This window comes from Spermophilus citellus (genome assembly GCF_964194105.1).
Source record: "Spermophilus citellus genome assembly, chromosome: 3".
In the NCBI taxonomy this organism is placed as follows: domain Eukaryota; kingdom Metazoa; phylum Chordata; class Mammalia; order Rodentia; family Sciuridae; genus Spermophilus; species Spermophilus citellus.
The window spans coordinates 74,365,133-74,387,309 of record NC_138184.1 but is presented as its reverse complement, the minus strand read 5'-3'; the positions used below and the strand labels follow the sequence as shown (position 1 = coordinate 74,387,309).

Here is a 22,177-nt window from a genome sequence, read left to right as displayed (position 1 = left end):
TGACTGGCTGATTAATCATATTTTTATTATCATTAATAAATGTAGGCACTTTGGTCTATGGTTTTCTCATTATAGTCATAGCTTTGTTTGCTCTCTATGTACGTTTTGATGTTTTGTTTTGGTTTTTTTGGGGGGGTTGTTATTATAGCATTGGAAATTTCCTTTTGGCCCAGATGTTTTCTAAAAAATATTCCCAATTGTTTAATGCTTAGGTCTTTGCTGCTTATTTCTTGTACTGTATTATCAACATTTCTAAATGTCCATAGAACTGCTTTGGGCCAGGGTATATTATCAACTTTTATAAAGCATTTGTGTTCTCTCAAAAACTGTTTTTATTTCATCAGTTCTATTTGTCAACTCTATTTTTGGATTATTTAATTCAAATCCATACTCTGTATAAATTTCATTTATTTTAGAGATTTTAATCTGGGGTCTAAGGGACTACCTGGGACTAAGCATGAAGGGGATTTAGGAGCCCCTAAGAATTGAACAAGTTGTGTGGGTTTGTGGATTAATGGATTGTTTTGGGAAGGGGCATGTAGCATCCATCATCTTTTGAAAGGACTCTGTGACCCCCAAACAGTTATGAACACTTGTTTACCTGTCTAGTCCTAGTCTGATTTTTTTTTTTAGTTGTAGATGGACACATTACTTTTATTTATTTTTTTGGGGTGCTGAGGATCAAATCCAGTGCCTCACATATGCCCTTCATAGTCTGATTTTGTATGCTTTTTCCTTTTGTTTTTTTGTGTGATTTATATTTCACTTTTATGTTTTAGTTTTAAATTGTGTTATTGTTGTTGTTGTTGTTATTATTATTATTATTATTATTATTATTTTGAGACAGGGTCTCACTGTATTGCCCAGGTTGACCTTAAACTCCTGGGCTCAAGTGGTCTTCCTGCCTCAGTGTCCTGAGTAGCTGGGACTATAGGTGCACATTATCATGTCTGGCTTCTATTTCACTTTTTATATTTGTTTCTCTTTTTGTGTATGTTGGTGTAGTTTTCTCAAATCTTCTTTTGAGAAATAGGCGTTTTTAATAATTACATATTAAAAACTGTGCCTTTTAGTACCCTGTTTACCTCTTTTAATGCTTCTAGCTTCAACTTTTCCAAAATTGTGATTGAAGTCTCTTGCTTTTCTTGAATTTGCATTTGCATGTTTGAGTTTAGTGTTTTACTTTTTTAACTTGTGTATATATTTTGCTATGTGTCTGTAACTTATAAACAGCAAATTGTTGAACTTTGTTTTCTGGTTTTTATAAAATTATTTTCTTGTTACTTAAGAAATTCTGTTATTAACATTTTATGCAAGTCATAATTAATTTTTATCTTTATATTTTAAAATATATTAGCTCGATTAATCCAAATAGGCCACACTCATTTCCAGCCCATCTCTATGAGTTATTAACCACATGTAGAGTGTTATTTCTGGGTAGACTAGAGGTCTGCCTGCTGCTGCCTCTCTCTGACTTCTTGCATTTGGGTTCAGTGTCACACTCTGCCTGGAGCTAACTTTTCAAGTCATAACCAACAGCTTTAGTGTCCTTGGTTGTAAATATAGAAGAATGATGCCACTCTACAACCTTTTGGGGTTCAGAGGTGTACAGAAAGCAAACCTGTGTATTAAATTATGAGGTACAGCTGATTATTAAGCTACTGGTATTTTGAAAACTTTTTTGATGTGTAGTGCTGGGACTTGAATTGAGGGCCTTATATATAACAAACATGTACTCTACCATTAAGCAACACTCCAACCTTACAATATATTTTTTTAAGTTTTTATTCTCACTTCCAAAGTTGTTTTAACATTACATTGTGCCTTCCTTTTTGGAAAATCTTGCAGATGTAGCAAAGAAGTACACATCAAATCCATCCCACCTCCCTAAGTGAACCTGTAATGGTCATTTGAAGAGAAAGGGGGACCTTAGTCTCATCTCCCTTTCCTATCTCCTTTTTGTTTCTGCCCAGGCCTTCTCATGCCACTCCACCCACCCACAAGACACTGCCAGCACCTTCTTCAGTGGGAGGAGGGAAGTGCTGTCACAGCTGCAAAGGCTTATGAGAATGGTCACTTCTGTTTACTCCAGTTGCAGGTTGGGAAGTTAAAGCTGATGACTTGCCCAAAGTATGTGGTGATTTAGTGTCAGATCTACCCAGCAACCATGGGGAAGAACATTTCTTAATATAATATTGGAGCCCTGGTGTGTTGTAATCCAGAACATGTCAGAGGTGGCAAATGTGTTTAGCCATCACAGGCCATGGTTGCTCAGTTCTTGGGGATGAGTGGACATTCACCATCATCACATAAGGTGGATGTATTGATTTTCTGGGAGTGAGGAAAGATAAACCTTTTTCTTGTAGGAAAACTACCTTCTGATAGTATCAGTATCTGATATCTCAGAAAAACATGTTATAAAGTTGCTTGGTGAGTGTGGAATTGGAGTATAAAATGATAGAGGATTTTGCCTCACGATGCTATGTGTGGACCACCACTACCACATCACAGAGACCAAACACTTGGTCTAGTTGTCAAATTATTGATTGGGGCATGTGCTGGAGAATGTCTGTTTGCCTCACTCACTTTCTGCTTTTGTGGCTATCTGTGTTTCCTGAAGTCAGATGGCTTTCCACTATGCCACCCTCCTGGTGGTTCAAATGAGGGTGGTGAGGGAAGGAGGTGTTTCGAGTGCCCTCTGGTGGTTCTCTGCAAGCATTTGAAAGGGTTTTGGTAGATCACCAGAAGTCCAGAAGGTCTTCTTGTTGGCCTTCATTTTCTTTTCCTTCTTTTTTTCCCCCCTTGTCTTTAAATCCATCCCAGCTGCTGGGCACTGTGATGCATGCATGAAACACCAGTGTCTCAAGAGGCTGAGGAAGGAGGATTGCAAGTTCAAAGCCAGCCTCAGCAAAAGTGAGGTGCTAAGCAACTTAGCGAGACCCTGTCTCTAAATACAATACAAAACAGGGCTGGGGTTGTGGCTCAGTGGTTGAGTGTACCTGAGTTCAATCCCCAGTACCAAAAACAAAAGCAAACCAAAATTAAATCTCTCCTTTCCCTTGTCACTGATCCTGGCTTGGCTAGTTTGTCTTCCCCCCCCTAGAGATGGCTGGAAGCACCTCTTACTTCTCTCCTCTCTACTTCTCTTAAATCTTCTAGTTCTTGCAACTCCAGAAATGAGAGGGTGTCACACCTAACCAAGCTAGGTTCAGTGTGTTCTCTACTTAATCCTCACATTCTCTCATTTCCCAGAAAAGGGAGAGATACCTCCTGGGTTTGGGACTCACCTCTCAGGACCATGGGACCACTTTTGACCACCCTCAAAAGTGAGGAGCTGTCCTAGGCTCACAGTAGGGGATGACCAGGGGACACAGGTCTTCCCTTGGAGGCGGGTGGTATGTATCCAAGGCTTATAAATGAGTTTTACCCCAAGACTTGAAGCCCTCTCCCATCAGTGCCCACTCCAGAAGCACTCAGCATGGTCTCCCTCTCTGTCCATCTTTCTTTCTACTAGGTTGGGAAGGGCCTACAGGTCTCACAGTGCACCATACCCCACTGGGCTGTGGTGTAGGCTCTCCACTAGCATTTGCTCTGTGAACCAAGAATGTTTCTTCATCCTCTGTTTCCTGTTTCCAGTTTGCTGATCTCAAGTCAGGAATCAGATACCACCTCCTCATCTGCCTTCTTGTTCACAAATTCCCCCCAACTTCTGCTTCTCTATTTTGCTTGACAGCTTCTCTTTCTCATCTGATTGCTCCCACCTTAGTGTAGGCTGCTGTCATTCCTCTGCTGGCCCAGTACACAGGTCCTCCTTGACCTCCCTTCCCTTCTGTCCTTCCTTTCTTCTTTTGGCAGCCTGTCTTTATCCTGCAATTCTGATGACATCACTCTCTTCCTCAGATACCATATTGAATTTCGTGGAAACATAACTATCCAGGCTGGTCTGAAGGCCCTTACTGATCTAACTCCACATGGTCCAGCCACTTCCTCTCCCAGCCATCAAAGGAACATGGGCTGAAGGTGGTGGTGGGGTTCCTATTCTAAGATAGCTACTCTGAGAAAGCCTGCTCCCCCTCAACACCCACCATTCTCATCAGCTCTGCTGTATTCGGGGTCTGAGGTGCACTTATTTAACCAGGAAAGCAGACCAAGTTTAGGGTTAGGGCCAGCACTTTGGCTAGTGGAGAATAAGAAAATAGGTTGCAACCATCTTGTGTTTCACTGTTATACTTTCATGTTGTAATCTTAATGCATGCCATATTCATGTTTTCCTAAAAGCAACTTTTTCACAAGCACCCCAGCCATGATTCTCTGTGAGCCCTTATCTTCTGCAAACTATAACTCAGCTAAGAACTCCCAGGCCTCTCGCAGACCTTCATGATGGTCAAGGTTCATTTTGCTCTTGGTTGCTTCCTTGTTTCATGGATGCAGGGAGAGGGGAGGAGATTTCTCTTCCCACTTCAAGATGACAGTGGAAGACCTTGTCATTTCATGTTCTCAAAGAGTAAGAAGGCTGGCAGGAGCTCATTTCACCATAGTATGTGGAGAAAGGGGAGTAAAAGGGAGGGAGAGAAAAAGATACATCAATCCATCAGGACAAATTTGGAGAACAGAGCTTGGGATAGATACAGTGCCCTCTGTGTCTCAGTCCTGGGAGTACTACCTGAAGGTGTGTGTGGCATGGAGCAGAAAGCTACCAGAAGCCAGGAAGTGGAGAAAGCTCTGCTCACCAGGGACAAGATGTAAACCCCAAAGGCAGGCCCCCAGTGAACTACTTCTTCTAGTTATTCCCCACCTGCTTATAGTTAACACCTAGTTAATCTGTATCAGTAGATTAATCCACTGATTAGGTTACAGCTCTCATAATCTAATCTTTTTACCTTTGGACATCCTTGCATTGTCCCACACATGAGCTTATTATCGAAACCATAACCATGTTGCTGTTCAAAAAATGTCAGATTTTGCAGTGTATCAGATTTCAGGCTTTCACATTAGAAACATAAAACCTATTGTAACACTTTCTTTCCACCCCCAAATTCCCTATGATCCAACACAAAATGTGTTTATAGTGGGTAACCTTTGATTTTTTGTAGCTAAACTACAGAATATCAAAGGTGTTGTGTGTGTGCATGTGTGCACGTGCATGCACGTAAAGTGTACAATAGCTAGAGGAATAGATGTCACCTAACAATAAGTGAAGGATGTGTAGACTTGAGTCCTCTATAAGAAACAGGATTAATATGTTTTTGATTATACAAGGCAGCTATCATATTAGTGGACCACCTCTGGTCACATGCCCACCCCCACCACTGAGAACAGGTACCAGGGATTAGCAGCCTTTTCCCTGGGCACAACATGATTTTGTTATCTTTATTTGGAAGTTGATATAGTTAAAGGAGGTGTGTGGAAATGCCACATTGACAAAGGGGTGTTGTGGTTTTGTACTGTTACAACCTGCCTAACTGAGCTAAGTTTCCCAGAATCACCTTCAATACGTGATTTTGAGTCAGCATTGCCCTAAATAGACATTTGTAAGACACCAGGGTGGCAGAAAGGAAGTGACAGCTATCACAATTGGCAATAGTGAGAGGCAGAGATACTAGGATTAGAGTGAGGCCAAGGGTCCCTGGGGCTAGCCTATACATAGGAAGCACCCATTCTCAGGGCTGCACAAGAATAGGGTTAGAGCCTGAGAGTGAGGACTCCTTAAATGTTGGATCTGCTTGAAACACAGTAGGGCTCCATTTGTGGTAGTTCTCCCTGTTCTTAGGAAGTAAGTAGGCCCAAGAGTGACCTGTAAGAACAAAGCACTGCTGAACTGACTTTTCTGCTATGGGCTGAAACCATCTCCTCTGCACATTCCCCACTTGTTACAGAGCTTGACATCACTAAAAGCTGATTTTATTCAGGAACTATTATAATAAGGAAAAAAGAGGCCTTAGTATAAAATTGGGCTCAATTTCAGATACATGATGGCCCAATGGGAATTTGTAGTTAAGGAGCAGGGTCAGAGCTGGTAGATGAAAAACAACTAAGAGAAAACACCAAGGTAAAGAGGGATTCTTGCTAAACCAGTTTAATAGGATTCTTACTGAAGGTAAGTCAGGTGTTCAGACATGGGCCGGGGAGGTAGGGGAAGATGAGATAGTTTATATAGCAGAGGTGATCAGCTATTCAGGGTGTGAGACTCTGGCTAACCTAATTTAGCAGGATTCTTGCTAAAACTGGGCAGTTCAGGCTCTGCAAGGACAAAAACTGAAGCCCAAAGTCAAGCCTATTTGAGAAGGTGGCTGGCTAGTCAGAGGATCATGACTAAAGTTTGGTCAATGAGAACGTCTTCATCACGTTCTACCTCTGGGTTTACTTATACTGAGAAGCCTTGGGCACTATTCCAGCTGTATATTTCCAGAGTTCTGTCAACTCTTGTTAGAAGTTTTGGTTGGTTATTGGGCTGTGCTTGCTCAGGAATCTCCGCTATCCCTGGCCTGGGGGGGGATGGCCAGTTGCCTCTATGAGGTTGTCCCTCTCCTGTTGTGCCCAGGGGAAAAGTTGTTAATCCTTGGTACCTGATCGCAGTGGTGGGGGTGGGCATGTGACCAGAGGTGGTCCACTGAGAAGCCCTCTCTGTGCCCTGGAATCTAGTCTCATGACCACCTCTTTCTTTCTTTCTTTTCTTAAATATTTTTTTAGTTGTCAATGACCTTTATTTCTTAATTTATACATGGTGCTAAGAATTGAACCCAGTGCCTCACACATGCTAGGCAAGCTCTGTACCATTGAGCCATAACCCCAGTCCAGATGACCACCTCTTTCTTTGGGTGGTGCCATGTGCAGGGGCTAGGCCCTGCTCTGCTGGAGCCATTTTGCCTCCATGAAAGAAACCAGCCAAGGTGGGGTAAGGGCAGGGCAGGGCAGGGAGAATTCTAGAGACACAGGGCCAGGGGCTCTGAATGCAGGCAGCCCTGAGTCTGGATTTTCAGTTATTCAAAAGCCTCCTATTTTAGGACATTTAAATGGGGTTTTCTGCACCCTGTAGTATTGCTTACTGACATGAACCATAGCAGACATCAGTACACAAGCTATGAAAGCACAACAAGGAAGGGCACCTGATAATTCTTTCCTACCCATAAATGAAGTAGAAAAAGGCCAAGAAATCCTACAATACAGATGTAATTAAATTGGAAACATAAGGAGAACAGACATGACTTGTGTAATATAAGTGCTTGGTATACGTTTTACAAGGGAATGCTCCATGAAGAAAGTCATTTGGGAAAAAACTCCCATTTTCAGGAATTGTGGGCTAGGCCAGAGAAGAACCAAAAGTAACAGATGGAAAAAGATACCATGAAATTCCTATCCAAAAGAAAACTGGTGTAGTTACATTGATATCAGACAAAAGAAACTTTAAGGTAAAAAAATACCATATGAAATAAACAGTTACTTTATTTTAATAAAACTGTTATTTCATCAGGAAGGAAACTTTTAAATTTGTATATACCTAATAATGTAATCTAAACAATAAAAAGTAAGCTGGACATGGTGGACATGCCAGTAATCCCAGCTGTTCTGGAGACTGAGACAGGAGGATCTCAAGTTCAAAGCGAGCCTTAGCAACTTAGCAAGGCCCTGAGCAACTTAGTGAAACCCTGTCTCAAAATATAAGAAGGGCTGGGAATGTGGCTCAATGGTTAAGTGCTCCTAGGTTTAATCCCTGGCACTAAATATAAATATAAATATATGTATTATATATAATATATTTATATATAAATAACTAATTAATTTGCAAGGAAATATAGAGATATTCACAATTCTAAGAGGAAGAGAAATAAAAATCAAAAGGAAAATAGAAGATTGAAGATTGGAAGACCATTGTTGGCTCAACTCAATGGACTGAGATATAACATTATATTCAACAGTTACAATGTGTATATTATCTTCAGAGATAAGAATAGATATGGAACTTTGACAAATATGTGTTGGGTTATAAAGTAAGTCTCTATGTCAAATTTCAAAGTATCTTCCCTAAACACATAAAATTAAACTAGTATATAACTAGAACGCCTTTACATGTTTGCAGATTAATACATTGCTAAATTGTCCAACAGTCAGAAAACTAAAAAATGAAAATGAGGTAATATTTGAACTGAAGATGATATGTAAATGAACTGAGTAATAATGAGACTACTATGTAAAAACAGGCAGGATGCAGCTAAGTTAGTACGTAAAGGGAAACTGATAGCCTTAAAGTGTGTATCTATTCAGGACCAAATGATGAAATTAATGAGCTAAGAATATACCTTAGAAGTCAGATAGAGAATAGCAAAATAAACAAAAGAAAGTAGAGTGAGGGATGTAAGAAAGGCGAGAGCAAAAATTAGTGGAATAGAAAATAAATAATTAGATGACAACAAAAAAGCAAAGTTGCAAGAAAAAGGAGAAAAGACATAAGTTACCTATATCAGGAATGAAATGGGACATTTGACACATGCAGAGCCTGAAATGTATAAACAACAACATGCCAGTAATTGAAGATGAAATAAGCAAATTTTGAAACAATCTATTTGAACACACATTTGACTCGATAAAAATAGAAAATCTCAATTTTTTTTTAAAGCCACTAAAAGCATTGACTCATTAGTTAAAATTTGTTCAACAAAAGAAATTCCCACCTCACATAGTTTCACTAGCAAGTTTGATTAGCCATAAAAGGAAAAACTGTTCAATTTTAACAAACTCTTCCAGGGAACAAAGAAAGAGAGGACCCTTCAAAATTCATTTTATGAAGCAAATATAACCTTGGTCACAAAACCAATGAGAATAGTCAGAAAAATAATATTATAGCTGAATCTCAGATATATAAATGCATGTATGCTGAACAATACACTATCATACCGAATTCAGCAATATTACGTGACAGCACATGATGGACAAATCTAATTCATTTATTTAAAGAATGCAAGGTCAGCTTTATATCAGAAACAGTACATTATGTGCACCATTAGAGAGAAAAGAAAAAAATCATAAGCATACAAAAATATGCAGAATAAGCATTCAATAAAATTTAATTATTTATAAAAACAGTAAACAAGGAACAGAAAAAACTTTATTAACCTGATGAGGATACCTTTAAGGAAATTTACATCAGCCATCTTGTCTAATTGTAAATTGTTTAAACACATCCCTTTATGACTCATAACAGTTTGAGTATGCCCCTTAATTGTCGTATATGGTTATGGGGTGCTAGCCTGGACGAAGGGTATAAGGCAAGGAAAAGATACAAGAGTTGGGAGGACATGTCATATTCACAGATGATATGTTTTATATATATAGCAATTCCCAAAGAATTCACAGACTAATAGAATCAATAAGAAAACTTGGCACATTTTGTGTGTGTATATGTTTAAAAATGATACAATTTACAGTAAAACATAAATCACTTTTGGGAGTAATCTAGAAAGATGTTCAAGATTAAGTGGAGAAACTTATACATCTTTGTGGAAAGTAAAAACAACCTAATAATTGTACATAGTGGTTTAAAGATTGATGGGCTCAGCAGTCAAGATGTAAGTTCTTCCTTATTTAGTCTGTAAATTCAACAGGAAACCAATTCAAAAGTTCAGACTCTGATTCATTTTTGTTAGAATTTGATAAATAGATCATGAAATCTTAACAAAATTATAAAGAGTAAAGAAAATTCTGGATCCTCTTGAAGGAAAAGAGGAGAACACATCCCATTGTGATCATCTGGACTTCATGGTTATGATTAAAAGGAATTTCTAGAATTCTCCCTCTGTGTTCCATGTCCTCTCTGGAATTCTGTACTCTTCCCCAACACCCCAGGCACATCTGGGGCCATACCTAGAGAAAGTTATCCAGTGTGTCTGGGCAGGTGTCTTCTTTTCCAGGTGTGATTGATTTATATTTGTGGTTTTGAATTTGTGTCAAAGATGCCTAAATGCAGCACAAAAGCCTCAGAGATTCAAGCCCTGGGCACAGTCACCAGAATAACAGAGCATTTGGTTAAGGGATGCACTGTTCCAAGTAGATGCCTGGCTGCACACCTCTGTCTGATTGCATACCTCTATCAGGCCATCTGGGTTCGCCTATTCTGAGTCCAGCACTTCTTTTCTTAGCACAAGTTTATTTAGCTGGATTAGTCTGTTTTTTTTTCTTTTTTGTTATTATAACAAAATACCCGAGACTGGGTTATTTAGAGGTTTATTTATCCCCCAGTTTTGGAGGCTGAAAGTTCAAGCCCAGGTGGTTCAGCCTTTGATGAAAGCCTCCTTTGACTGCATCTCATTATAGTGGATGGTGTCATGGCAGGAATGCATGCAAGATGAGGAGATCACATGAGACAAGAAGCCAGAGTGGAGAGGGTCAAAGCTTGCTGTTTCATAACCATTCACATGGAAACTAACTGGCATTCTATGAGAATTACCTTAATCCCTCCCAAGGGCAGCTCCCCCCCCCCCCACCTGTTTCCTACTTGTAAAGATTTCATCACAATACAGCCACATCAAAGACCAAATCTTCAACATATGGACTCTTGGGGGATAAACCACATCCAAATCATAGCAGTAGTTTCTCTATGGCTTGTAGAAGGCTTGCTGGGCTGCATTTCTGATGTCACCAACTCTCTTACGTCAGAATTACCTCTCCTTACAGAGGATATCACAATACCTTCCCTGTTTGAAATTTCTTACTCCAAAATTTTGTATTTTCTGGTCATTTTCCTTGGTCCAAGTGAGGAACCTGGGGTATTCAGCTTTCCATTGCTGTAACAAAATAATTTTTCTAATTGAATTATAAAGAGAAAAATATTTTGTTTCATGATTTTAGAGGTTCTTTTCCCTGATTGGGCAGAACCATAACTTATGTTTCTGGTGCAGATGCCAAATGGCAATGGTGTGGACTACACGGCAGAGGAAACTGCTCACCTTATGGTTGGAAAACAGGTGAAGCAAGAAGGGACAAGGGTCCCACAATCCCCTTGGGGAAAGCCTCCATGACCTAAAGACCTCTCTCCGAAACTCCTTTTCCTAAAGGTCCATGGTACCTCCCAATAGGATCACCCTGTGGAATATCAGGGGACATTCAATATCTAAGTTACAGCAAATAGTGAACCAAGAGAACTGCCCTGGCTTTCAGAGAGGTGCATGTCCTCATTTCTTTTCTTTTTAAAATATATATGTATGTGTGTATACACACACACACACACACACACACACACACACACACACATATTTTAGTTGTCAAATTGTCAAAGGACCTTTATTTTTTTAATATGATGTGGAGAGTCAGACCCAGTGCCTCATACATGCTAGACAAGTGCTGTACCACTGAGCTATAGCCCCAGCCCCCATTGTCCCTTATTTCTTGCCCCTCAAGTGAGGACATGTCCTGGGAGCTGAGTCAGCCAGGAGCACTGGGAACAGGCTCACCCTCCCATTAACAGATCATGGGGGTCATGAAAGATGGAGACATGCTTGGTCCTGCATCTATGATGGGAATGACCCTTTTTGAAGTGAGAATTCTAGGTTTTGAGTTTCTGTAGAGCAGCTAGAAGCAGCCAGCCCACCTCTAGTCTCTTCAGTCTGCAGATCCATCACATTATTCTAGGGAAGTGGCCTCCTTGTCCCTTCAAGCCTTGCTCTCCATAGGTACTTTGTTTGCAGTTAAGTGAACATAGCTTCTTCAGCCAGCATCTCACTGATAGTAGTCACATGCTCTTGATCTTTGGAAACAATTGGCCCTGGTTAGCCAATTTCAGGTTTGTTCTTCCTGTGCCTATGTCTATAATGGTCTTGTTTTAAAATCACAAACAACAGTGCATACTTGTTGTATCAGTGAGCTTGAAATACCTGATGCAGGCTAACTTTATAAAGGAAAGAAGTTAATTTAGCTCATAGTCCAAATGGCATGGTGCAGGTACTAGAAAGCATCCCTGGACTTCATCACCTAATGGCCAATGACAATGGTGGGAGTGTGTGCAGGAGCAAGTGATTGTATCGTGAGGCCAGATTCAGGCTTTTGTTACAAGCCTCAGCAAAAAACTACAAATGGGTCGCATGAGAACTACCTCAATGTGCCTTTTCAGGGCAGCTCCCCCATAAACCCAAAGACCTTCTGCTAGGTCCCACATCTTAAGGGTTCCTCAGCTCCCACATTAACATATTAGGGATCAAGCTCCCAATACATGAACCTTTGGGAGACATATTCAAACCATAGCACTACTCATGTTCATATTAGCAAAAATAGAATTGCTTCTTCAATAATGGGGCTGCTAGCAGGGCATGGTGGTAATCCCAGATACTTGGAAGGCTGAGGTAGGAGGATCACAAGTTCCAGGCTGGCTTGGGGCAACTTAGCAAGACCCTGTCTCAAAAAAAGAAAAAGGGTATGTCCCACGTGATATCCTAAGGTGCTCATTACAGATGTCTGCAAAACCTTAAGGACACTTGGGGCTTCCTCTCCTGCATCCCTTCCCCTTTTTGTTCCTTGAATCCTGACTCCTAGCCTACCTGCCGTCCCTGCAACTTGCTAGGTATATTTTCCACCTCAGGGCCTTTGCACTTGCAGTTCCTTCTGCCAGGAGCACTCTTCCCCATGCACCTGAAGTGTTGGTCCCCTTATTCATTTAGGGTGGTGACCATCCAGCTAACCAGCAGTTGTCATTCTCCCCTCTTAAAGAACACATGACACCATATTAGACATCATGTGGTATTTGTTCTGGGCCTGTGTCATCAATTGGCACTTTCCTCTAGGATTGAGACCCTAGGTCATTTAGGCTGTGTCCTCAGGTCCCAAAGCTTTGTTTGGTATTGAGATGATCAGTGGATATATGTGGAATGAGTAGTTATAGGTTATACTGGGGAAGGAGGAAGGGGTTGAATCTGGGGCTGGGGAGGGGAATAAAGGGGACCTAACCTGATCCTTTGTTTTTCCTTTCTTAGTAAAAGCATATGCAATAGTTGACATTAGTATCTGTTACTTCTGCTTGGGGGTGTATTGGTGTTTGTGTCCATGTTCTTAGCATTTTTGCCATAAACCTCAGCTCTCTCCCCTACCTATAACTCATCCCACCTGGAAGAAGTGAGAAAACATCTCTGGTACTCTTGGTCTGAAAATTACTCTCTTCAAGGTGATGTCTCCCCTTTTGGAGAGCTGTACATCCTGTGTTAGGAGAAGAGGGTTACGTGGCACCTGAATATCCTTTGCTCCAGCCCCTCCCTTGGGAGAAGGTGCAGCCCTGGGCTCTGGTAGGGCCCTGGGATTAGCTGGAATTAGCTGGAATCCACATACCCAGGCCAGGTGGGAAAGGATGAGAACACTGACCTGGGAGTAGGGAACCAGGCCTGCTGTGTGGCCTTGGAGAGATCATTTCCTTCCCATGTGGAAGGAGATAATTTTGTTCCAAGACCCATGCACCCGAGGATTTTCCACCACACTCCTGGAGGTTATTAGTGATGGGGTGGAGACATTTTGGGGAGGGGACAACAGAGGCCTCTAGAGAACACGGTTGGCTAGAACGTTGGAGTTCTGGGTTTGTGGATGTGTGGAGGTGTGTGGTTGAGTGTGTGTGAATATGTGTGTGAGGAGGACACATGTACAGGAAGTCTTGGATATTTTGGCCAGAAATACAACTGGGTCACTTCCAAGGGCCCATGGAAGACAATAATCAGGTGATGCAGGTGAATTGTGCATCTTCACTGTGTGCCTGGATTCTGACCACTTGGCTGTCCACTGCCCTCGGTGAGTTCCCTACCACTCCACATTCCTCTCCCAAGTATGGTCCTGGAACCCTTGGGCTGTGTGGGGGGATCTTGGAGAGTAGGGTCTGGGTCTATAATGTAGAGTCACTTGGCTCCCCAAGCTAGAAGGAGGAATGGCTCCTCTCACCCTCTGCATGTCAATCATGATCAATAATCGGGGGTGGGATGTTTAGCAATGAATGTGCTTCAGCCTCATAGGCCCAGAGGGACAAAGGCAGACAGTGATGAGCTTGTGTGAGGGGAACCTGAGGCTGGAAGGCCTGGCAGAAGGCAGGGAGCACTGGCTTTTTGGCGCCATTCACAGACCTGGGGTCCCTGGCTGAGTCTCAATGTATAAATCATGGGCTGAAGGCTGACTGAGAAGAGATCCCCTCAGGGTCAGAGGCATATGACAACAGCCTGTGTGGGGAGCACTGGGCCTTGAGACTGGTGGATAGGGCTCTGACCCTTCTAGGCCTCAGTTTCTTCTGTGTAGCTGAGTGACAGAGTCCATTCTCTAAGACTCCTTTCCAGGCTCCCCCAGTGATTCTATGGTGCTCCTAGGCCTCTGGCTCCTGGGGCAGCTAGACTGGATAGTTGGGACTTCTGAGGGTCTGACAGTGCAGGCTTTGAGGTCCAGGCAGAGTAAGAGGGCAGTAATCCCTGCTGCTGGAGGTCCTGGGGCTGGAGATCCCACCAACCTTCTATATCAAAGGCAGCCACTCCAAGAAGATCAGACTGTGACCTCCAGCATAAACTAAGGGACCAGGTATTAGCTGGGGCACAAGGGATCAAATCCTCTTCCTGTGTCCTGAATGTGAACAGTGATCACCAATATAGTCTCTCAATCTTTCCCTCAGCCCCAGATATATAGGCTCCAGCACATAGTAAGGCTGGGATTCAGAGAAGGGAAGTTATTTGCTCAGGGTCACACAGCATGTCTGAGGTAGGTTTGGATAAGTGGCCAGGAGATGACAGCTATGGTTGAGAGTTGGTGCCATGGGCCAGACAAACTGTAGTCATTGTCTCAATTAATATCCAAACCCATTCTTCAGGAGAGAGATTGTTGTTATCATTCCTTTTAGAGGAGAAATCTGAGGCCCACAGAGGGGGAGTGAATTACCCAAAGTCAAGAGCTGATGAGGGCTGAGCTGAATGCAGCTCTTTCCCCTCTTTCCTCTGTACAGTCTCCTCTGGGAACAACAACATCCTGGGTTCCTACAGGCCGTTTGCTGCCATCATGCCATTCCTCCCCCTGGCCACTCAGTAGAGGGATGGCCACTGGGTCTGTAGCCCTGACTCTGCAACCCTGACTCTGCTGATGTCTGCTCTTGGGGCTCCTTCTGCACCTCTGACTGGGGTTAGGCTTTGGAATGTTGGAGGGAGAGTCCTTCATGTAAGCATGTCTAGTCCTAACAGAGGGCAGTGCTCCATATAAGAGTACCCTTGTGTGAGCATCGGCAGATCCCTTCCTCTTCTAGCTTCATTTCTTTTTCTTTCTTTCCCTCCCTCCCTCCCTCCCTTCCTTTCCCTCTCTCTTCTCTCCTCTCTCTCTCTCTCTCTCTCTCTTTCTTTCTTTTTCTTTCTTTCGTGCTGGGGATCCAATCCAGGGCCTTGTGCATGTGAGGCAAGCATTCTACCTACTGAGCTATATCCCAGCCCCTGGCCTCATTTCTTCAGATGGGAGAACCTGGGCTGCAATGTCAGGACACCAGTAGTTCATTCTGCCTCACTCTTTGGGATTTAACTTCTTTCAGCCTCAGTTTTCCTACCTGTGGAATGGGATGATGATCCTTGATATCAGCCTCACAAAATCTGTGAGTACTAAGCCCAATAATTAGTGTCCTTGTGTTTAAAAATGTAATAGGAAGGGGGAAGTCAGCTCAATAATATCTCAATATTGGATCTGCTTTTTGAAATGGCAGATCTGATAAGAGATAAGGTCTGCAGGGCTTCTACTTGTCCCCTGGGCCCTGCCCCTATACTTCTGCTTTTTCAAAGCCTCTCCCCTTGCTTGTGGCCTATTCTACTCATCTGCTCCCAGAATTCTTATGCACCTGTGAGGCCCCACCCTGGGCCTGCATCCCAGCATCCTCTCCTAGTTCCCTCTCTCTGCCAGAGGTTACTTCCTGTGTTTGATTCTCCCTCCTTCCCAGGGTGAGGCCCTAGACCTCCTCCCTCGCTTTGTCCCCTGATCTGGCAGAGTCCTGGGAACATACCAAGGCTTAGCCATGTGGCACAGAACCTAAGGATTTTCTGGTTGATGACCAGGATGGTAGTCCAGGAAACAGGAGTCTGGGGTCTTCAAGGTGGAGGGACCGGCGTGCTTCAGTGGGGCCTGTGTGTGCTGGCCTTAGTCATGAAGAAAGCAAGAAGTGTACTTTCTTGTGCTTTTGCTCATGCTGACCTCCCCACCTTCACCCATAGGATGCCCTGTATCACAGAGCTAGAGTCATCAGAAGCCCCGTGTCTATACTGGGGACAGAGTAGCTGATGATCAGGATGACTCCCAGGATTTCTACCAGGCATGTTTCCACACAGACCACATCTTATGGTGAATGATTCCTATTCCTAAGGCCATATAAGTACTCGGACTTAGTGATAGGGCTTTCCTGCTGATTCTCATCTCAAGTCAATGGTCACTGAATGTCCACTGTGCCAGCTGATTTCTTTAAAAAAATTTTTTTGTAGTTGTAGATGGACAGTATTTATTTATTTATTTATTTATTTATTTATTTATTTATTTATTTATTTATTTATTTAATGTGGTGCAATGGATCAAACCCAGTCCCTTAAATGTGCTAGGCAAGCACTCTGCCACTGAGCTATGACCCAGCCCATGCCAGCTGATTTCTGGGCCCTAACAACTTTAGGTTTTTAATCTAGAAGAAGGGGAAAAAGTACAAGGAACCTTGTCCGAAGTCTCTGTCCCTAGGCCACGGTTCCTAGGACAAGAGTGGAAGTATACTACAGGGATCAGGAGGTGAAAATGGGGACAGGCCTGATGTTCTGCAGGACATGTGTGTGCTGTCCTGGCCTTTTCCCAGGGAGTTTCACAGTCACCTTCAACAGTCATTCCTGGAGTCCCTACTGATCCTTAGTTCTGGGTCCTGAGAAGACCATGGGTTCCCCTTTTCCTGGACTCCTGACCCCAAGCTCCATGGTTCTTCCCTTGGGAAAGCTCTCCCTGTCCTTCATTAAGATATTGCTGAGAATTCCTGGAACTAGAGGGAGCAACTGGGTATAGAGAGCAGATATTGGGCTGAAAGAGGCACTTGCCAAAAACTGACCCTCCCAGAGGTAGGGGAGAGCAACAGCCCTGGACCAGGTCTTGTGTGGCGTCTCCAGGAAGAGGGGTCCCCCCTCTTCCTGGAGACGCCACACAAGGTCTGGACCCTTTCATGGTCCCTTCCCCACGTGTCTCAACCTTGATTTTTTTAAAAATCTAGAAGTAGGGTAAAAAGTACAAGGAACCTTGTCTGAAATCCCTGTCCCTAGGTTATGGTTCCTGGGGCAGGTGTCCTAGGTCCTGTGGGCCCTGAGCTCTCCATGGAGAAAGCTGGATAGAGGAGCGGTCCATCTGGTATGGACTGAGGGTAGCCAGCACCTGAGTTAGCAATGAGATTGGGACTTGAATCTCTTCTGTAGCTTTGATCAGGTCAGTCAGGGTCTCTGGGCCATCATTTCTCTACCATGTGACGAGGATTCTCATAGGTTCTTCCTTCAAGGGTGGTTTGGCAATGAAGTAGGGTCTGGAGAGAACTTGTTGGGGGCCATGGGAAGGAAATACCTCAGAGCTGTGCCTGAAAGCAGCCCCTTCTGCATGACTCCCAAAGCAGAAAAGGTCATGGGAGACCGGGGAGGATGGCAGGGTTGAGCCTGGGCTGGAAGGCCCCAATGGTAGCCCAAACTAGAGACTGTACAGGGCACATGGAGGGAGAGGAATAGGGAAGAGGGCTCTCCAAATACCCAGAGAACTGAGAATGGAGCTAAGGTAAGCTGAATGAGGGACTCCAAAGACTGTGCTTCCTAACCCCACAAACTGGGAATGTGTTATGTTGTGTGAGCACAAGGAGCCTGAGAGATAGCTCCAAATTATCTGGGTGGTCTCAAGGCAGGGTCTTTACAAGACAAAGAGGGAGATGGGAGGTCAGAGTGAGAGAAGATGTGGGGATGAAAGCAAAGGAGAGATACAGGGAGAGGGAGAGGGAGAAGAGAGAGAGAGAGAGAAAGAGAAGAGAGGAGGGAGAGAAAAAGGGAGAGACAGACTTAAAGGGCAGAAAGAGAGATTTGTAGATGTTGCATTACTAGCTTTGAAGTTGGAGGAAAGAGCCAGGAGATAGAAATCTGGGGTCACTAAGGTGGCCCAGGAATGCAGTGTCCTCTAAGAATTGGAAAAGGCCAGGAAATGGATTCTTTTCCAGAGCCTCTGGAAGGAGCCCAGCCCTGCTGACACCTTGGTTTTAATCCCCACCCCACCCCAAATACATTCCGACCTCCAGACCTATGAGAGAATAAATGCATATGAGTTTAAGCCACTATATTTGAGGTGATATGTTTCAGTAGCCACAGGAGACTCTGATAGGAGCTGTTGGGGAGACACCTTGTACCCTCACAGCCCCCCTCATGGTGACACAGACCTGACCCTTGGTCTTGAGACCCACTGCCTCTAACTCCCATGGTACAGTGAAGAGGCTGGAGCCCAGGGACTGCAGGAGGGGCTGGGATGGGGCTGGGTATAGTTGTCTCCTTCATTGTCAGAGAGTGTTTGGAGCTCTAGATCCTGCTAGTCAGCCTCACAGAGAAAATATCAGTAAAGGACCTAGTTTTCCTGCTGACATTCACCATTGAATGAAGTGTTTCCAATAAATATTGCTTTCTCCACCAAAGGAAGCTAACAGGTGACCTTCTGTGCCACAGAGTTTAGAGAATCACCATGTCCTGAGGCCACTGGTTGGTCACCTGTGTGTGTGAGAGCCCAGGTCCCCTGAGTGCTAAAGCCTCAGGTAAAATGTCCTCACTTCTAATTGTACAAGACACCCTATCTCAGTGTCAAAACATAAATTCCCTCCAGCAAAGACTTTGTTTAGCCTCATAGAAATTATGAAGCACCTATTTCCTTCCTCACACTGGTTCCCTGGGAGTTAGGAGCTTATCTTTGGCAAGTGTCCTAAAGTTCTTGTGGGCTTTTTGTGTGACAATTTCTTCCCAGCTTCCTCTGATTTCTCTTTTAGTTCTGAACCTACCACTGGATAAGAAATTGAAATGGGCTCTGAATTTAAGAGCTTGTGAAGTCAACGGCACTAAATGTTCTTAATTCCATAGACTATCAGGAGTGATGGGGAGGGATTGGGGGTGGGCAGGAGCTGAGCAGGACAGAGAGGAAGAGGGGATTCCTGTGGGATGGCCCACAGCAGGGTTTCCAGGCTGAGGAAGAAAGGACATGGAGTAGGTTAGACTGGCCCAGAAAGGGTGGGGAGAAAAAGTATCTCAGGAAGTCCCAGCCATGGATGACTGTCCAGGAGGGACCAGGGATTAGGGGTTCCTGTACTGGGAGGAGGAAGGGGAGTGAATCAGTGAGGATTCTCTAGAGAAACAGAATACACATACACACACACACATCCACAAATATAAAAAGGAGATTTATTAGATTGGTTTATACCATCAGAGGCTAGTCCCAATGGCCATCTACATACTGGAGAGCCAGAGAAACCAGTAGCTGCTCAGTTTAAGAAGCTAGAAATCTCAGAACAAGAGGGAATAATGATGCAGCCCAAGGCTGAAGGCCTGGAAGCTCCATGGAGAGCCACTGGTGCAAGTGCACATTGAAGGGCTGAAGAAGCTGTTGTCTGATGTCCGTGGGTGATGGCAGCAGCAAAAGATGCTCCGGTGCAAGAATTCAGCTTGTACCTGCTCCTTCTTCCACTTTTCCTCTGGGTCTCCAACCTATTGGGTAGAGCCACCCCCTCAGTTTGCTGTCCCATGTACAAACTATCTCTGGAAACACCCTCAAAGACACACCCAGCAGTGCAGTTTGTTAATTTCTTGGACATCTCTCAATCCAATCAATTTGATGATCAAGATTAACCATCACAAGCACATACGCATTCAGAACTTCATTGGAAGCATTCTATTTATTAGTATCTTTATTTTGAAAATATGAATTTTCTTATATTAGAAATGCTTCAGAAACATTTTTATGATACTGATGTCTTTATTTTTAATAATAATAATAATAATAATAAAAACTTCATTGAGTGTTAACTTTCATGCCAGATTCTGTTTTTCACAAACATATTTTGAAGGTTTGTGAAAGAGGCTTTATGATGGATGTGTCACATTGCTTTGTCCCACTCTTTCTCATGGCTATTTGGACTATTTCTAGTTTTTTTCTATCATTATTAATGTTGAACTAAGCATTTTGTTTGTAAACCTTTGGTTATGGCTTTGATTATTTCCTGCTCCACCAGGAAAAATTCCTAGCAGTGGAATTATGGAATTATATACTTTAGATGAACACTTTCTTTTAATGACTTGCTGCCTCTTCTAAGTTGGTTGTACATTTAAACGCCTACAGACAGTCCACAAGTGTCCATTCCTCTCTGGTATTGTCACTCATCAATTTAATAGGAATTTTGGCTCCTGGTCACCATGTGGAACTATGCCTCCTGCCATCCCTAGTGCTGGGGTCCCCATCTTCAAATCTGGCCTCACACCTTTTGAAAAACGTTTCTTCAAAACAAAGCCTGACTCTTGACAGGCCCCTGCTTAGATTTCTCTAAAGTATGCCTCTGGACTGCAGGACCAATGCTTGGAAACTTTGTGGTCTTCTGGCCCCACCCCGTGTGCTTCTTGTTATCCTTGAGACACACCCTTCCCTCTCCACTGCCTGCTACTGCCTCTGCTAGGTGCCCCCAGCACCAGCCAGTGCCCATTCATCTGTGAGATCCACGTGGATATCCACCCATAGAGGGAGCATTCTTCCTTTCCCTTCATTGCTCCTAAAATAGCCATGGGTTTGTCTCCATCACTGGACAGACCCCCTTGGATCAGATCTACCTTCTTTGTGTCCCCAGGTTTGACCCCAGTAAATGTTTATAAACAAGTCAGTGAGTGTATGTACTTGAGGGAGACCAAGACAAGCCCTTGATCCCCTCTTAGTTTGCTTTGCAGAACACCCCTTCTCTTGGATCATCACAGAACAGGGCTGGAAGTATAGCTTGGTGGTAGAATAGTGCTCAGCATGGGCCAAGTCCTGAGTTAAATCCCCACTGCCCTTACCCCCACAAAATACAGAACATGCTCATGGAGCCCTGCTGTCCCTAAACACTAGCCACTGGTCCTTATTGTCTATATCTTCCCCCTGGAAGACCCTGGATGATCTGAAGCAAAGAATGACAAAGAATTTGCCTGGGAACTTAACCAAGGTTCTAAGTCTTTCAGCATCCTTATAATCGAGGACTGTCTTTGTAGATCCTAAGCCCCCTCTGAGGGGTTTCCAAGAAGCCCAAAGACCCTGGCTCCTTTGGTGATACTGGTGGGGGAAAAATGGTGGGGGCAACCCCTACCTTAGCTCTCTCCCAGGAAATCAGGTTAGAGTCCTTTCTCCCTCTGTAGATGTATCAGAATTACCTACCCAGCAAAGATTTTCTAGCTCCTTCTGATGAGTTAATGGAGACAGTGAGCAAGGATTTCTTGCTTAAGACACCTAGCAACTTGGTGTAAAGACTGTATCCTGGGACTTGACCAGGACAAGTAAGGGACCTAGGAAGACCAGTCCTTTTGGACATGGTGTGGAGCAAGTCTGGAACTGGAGGTTAGGATTTTGGGAAATTTCAGTTCTTTAACTTCAAACTCTCTACCTGGCTGCTTGGAGTACAAGCTGAAGGAGAGAGAATCCACTAGGGGGCAGAAGAGACCAACAGTACCAAAGCCTGAACTGGAAAGTGCTAGAGCTCTTCTTCAGCAGGGAGAGTGGGGATTAGGATGCAGGAGCAGAACTCTGATTCCACATTCCTGCTGTGTTAAATTTCTGTCAGTTTAGCAAATATTAGAGAAAATCAACTTATACAGAGAGGTTTATTTTGGCTCACAACTTTGGAGACTTTAGTCCATGATTGGTTGGCTTTGTTGCTTTAGGCCTGTGGTGGCGGATTTGATGAAACTGAAGCCTCCTGCTTATTCAGACTTGGAGGTGACTGTTCCCAGCAAATAGAACTTTTTGCTGAGTCCTTTTTGGGGACTGTCATGAAAGAAGTATGGGAAATTCCAAGACCTGGGTCAGTGGCTGACCCCTCTGAATCTGATTTTAAGTAATAAGACCCTTTCAAGGGTTTTCTATCATTTGATTTTAAAAAATGGGTTTCTTAAGGTCAGAAGAAGCCTCCCCATTTCATAGCAGGTGACCCCAAAGGGTCAGTTGT

The 22,177-nt window shown here is 43.5% G+C and overlaps 1 protein-coding gene across 6 annotated transcripts in view; it reads left to right on the top strand.

Annotated features, from left to right (window-relative positions):
• The window catches only part of ZNF70 (zinc finger protein 70), a 71,278-nt gene that overhangs the window by 7,823 nt on the left and 41,278 nt on the right, over positions 1 to 22,177 (top strand). The gene's annotated exons all lie outside the window — the stretch shown is intronic.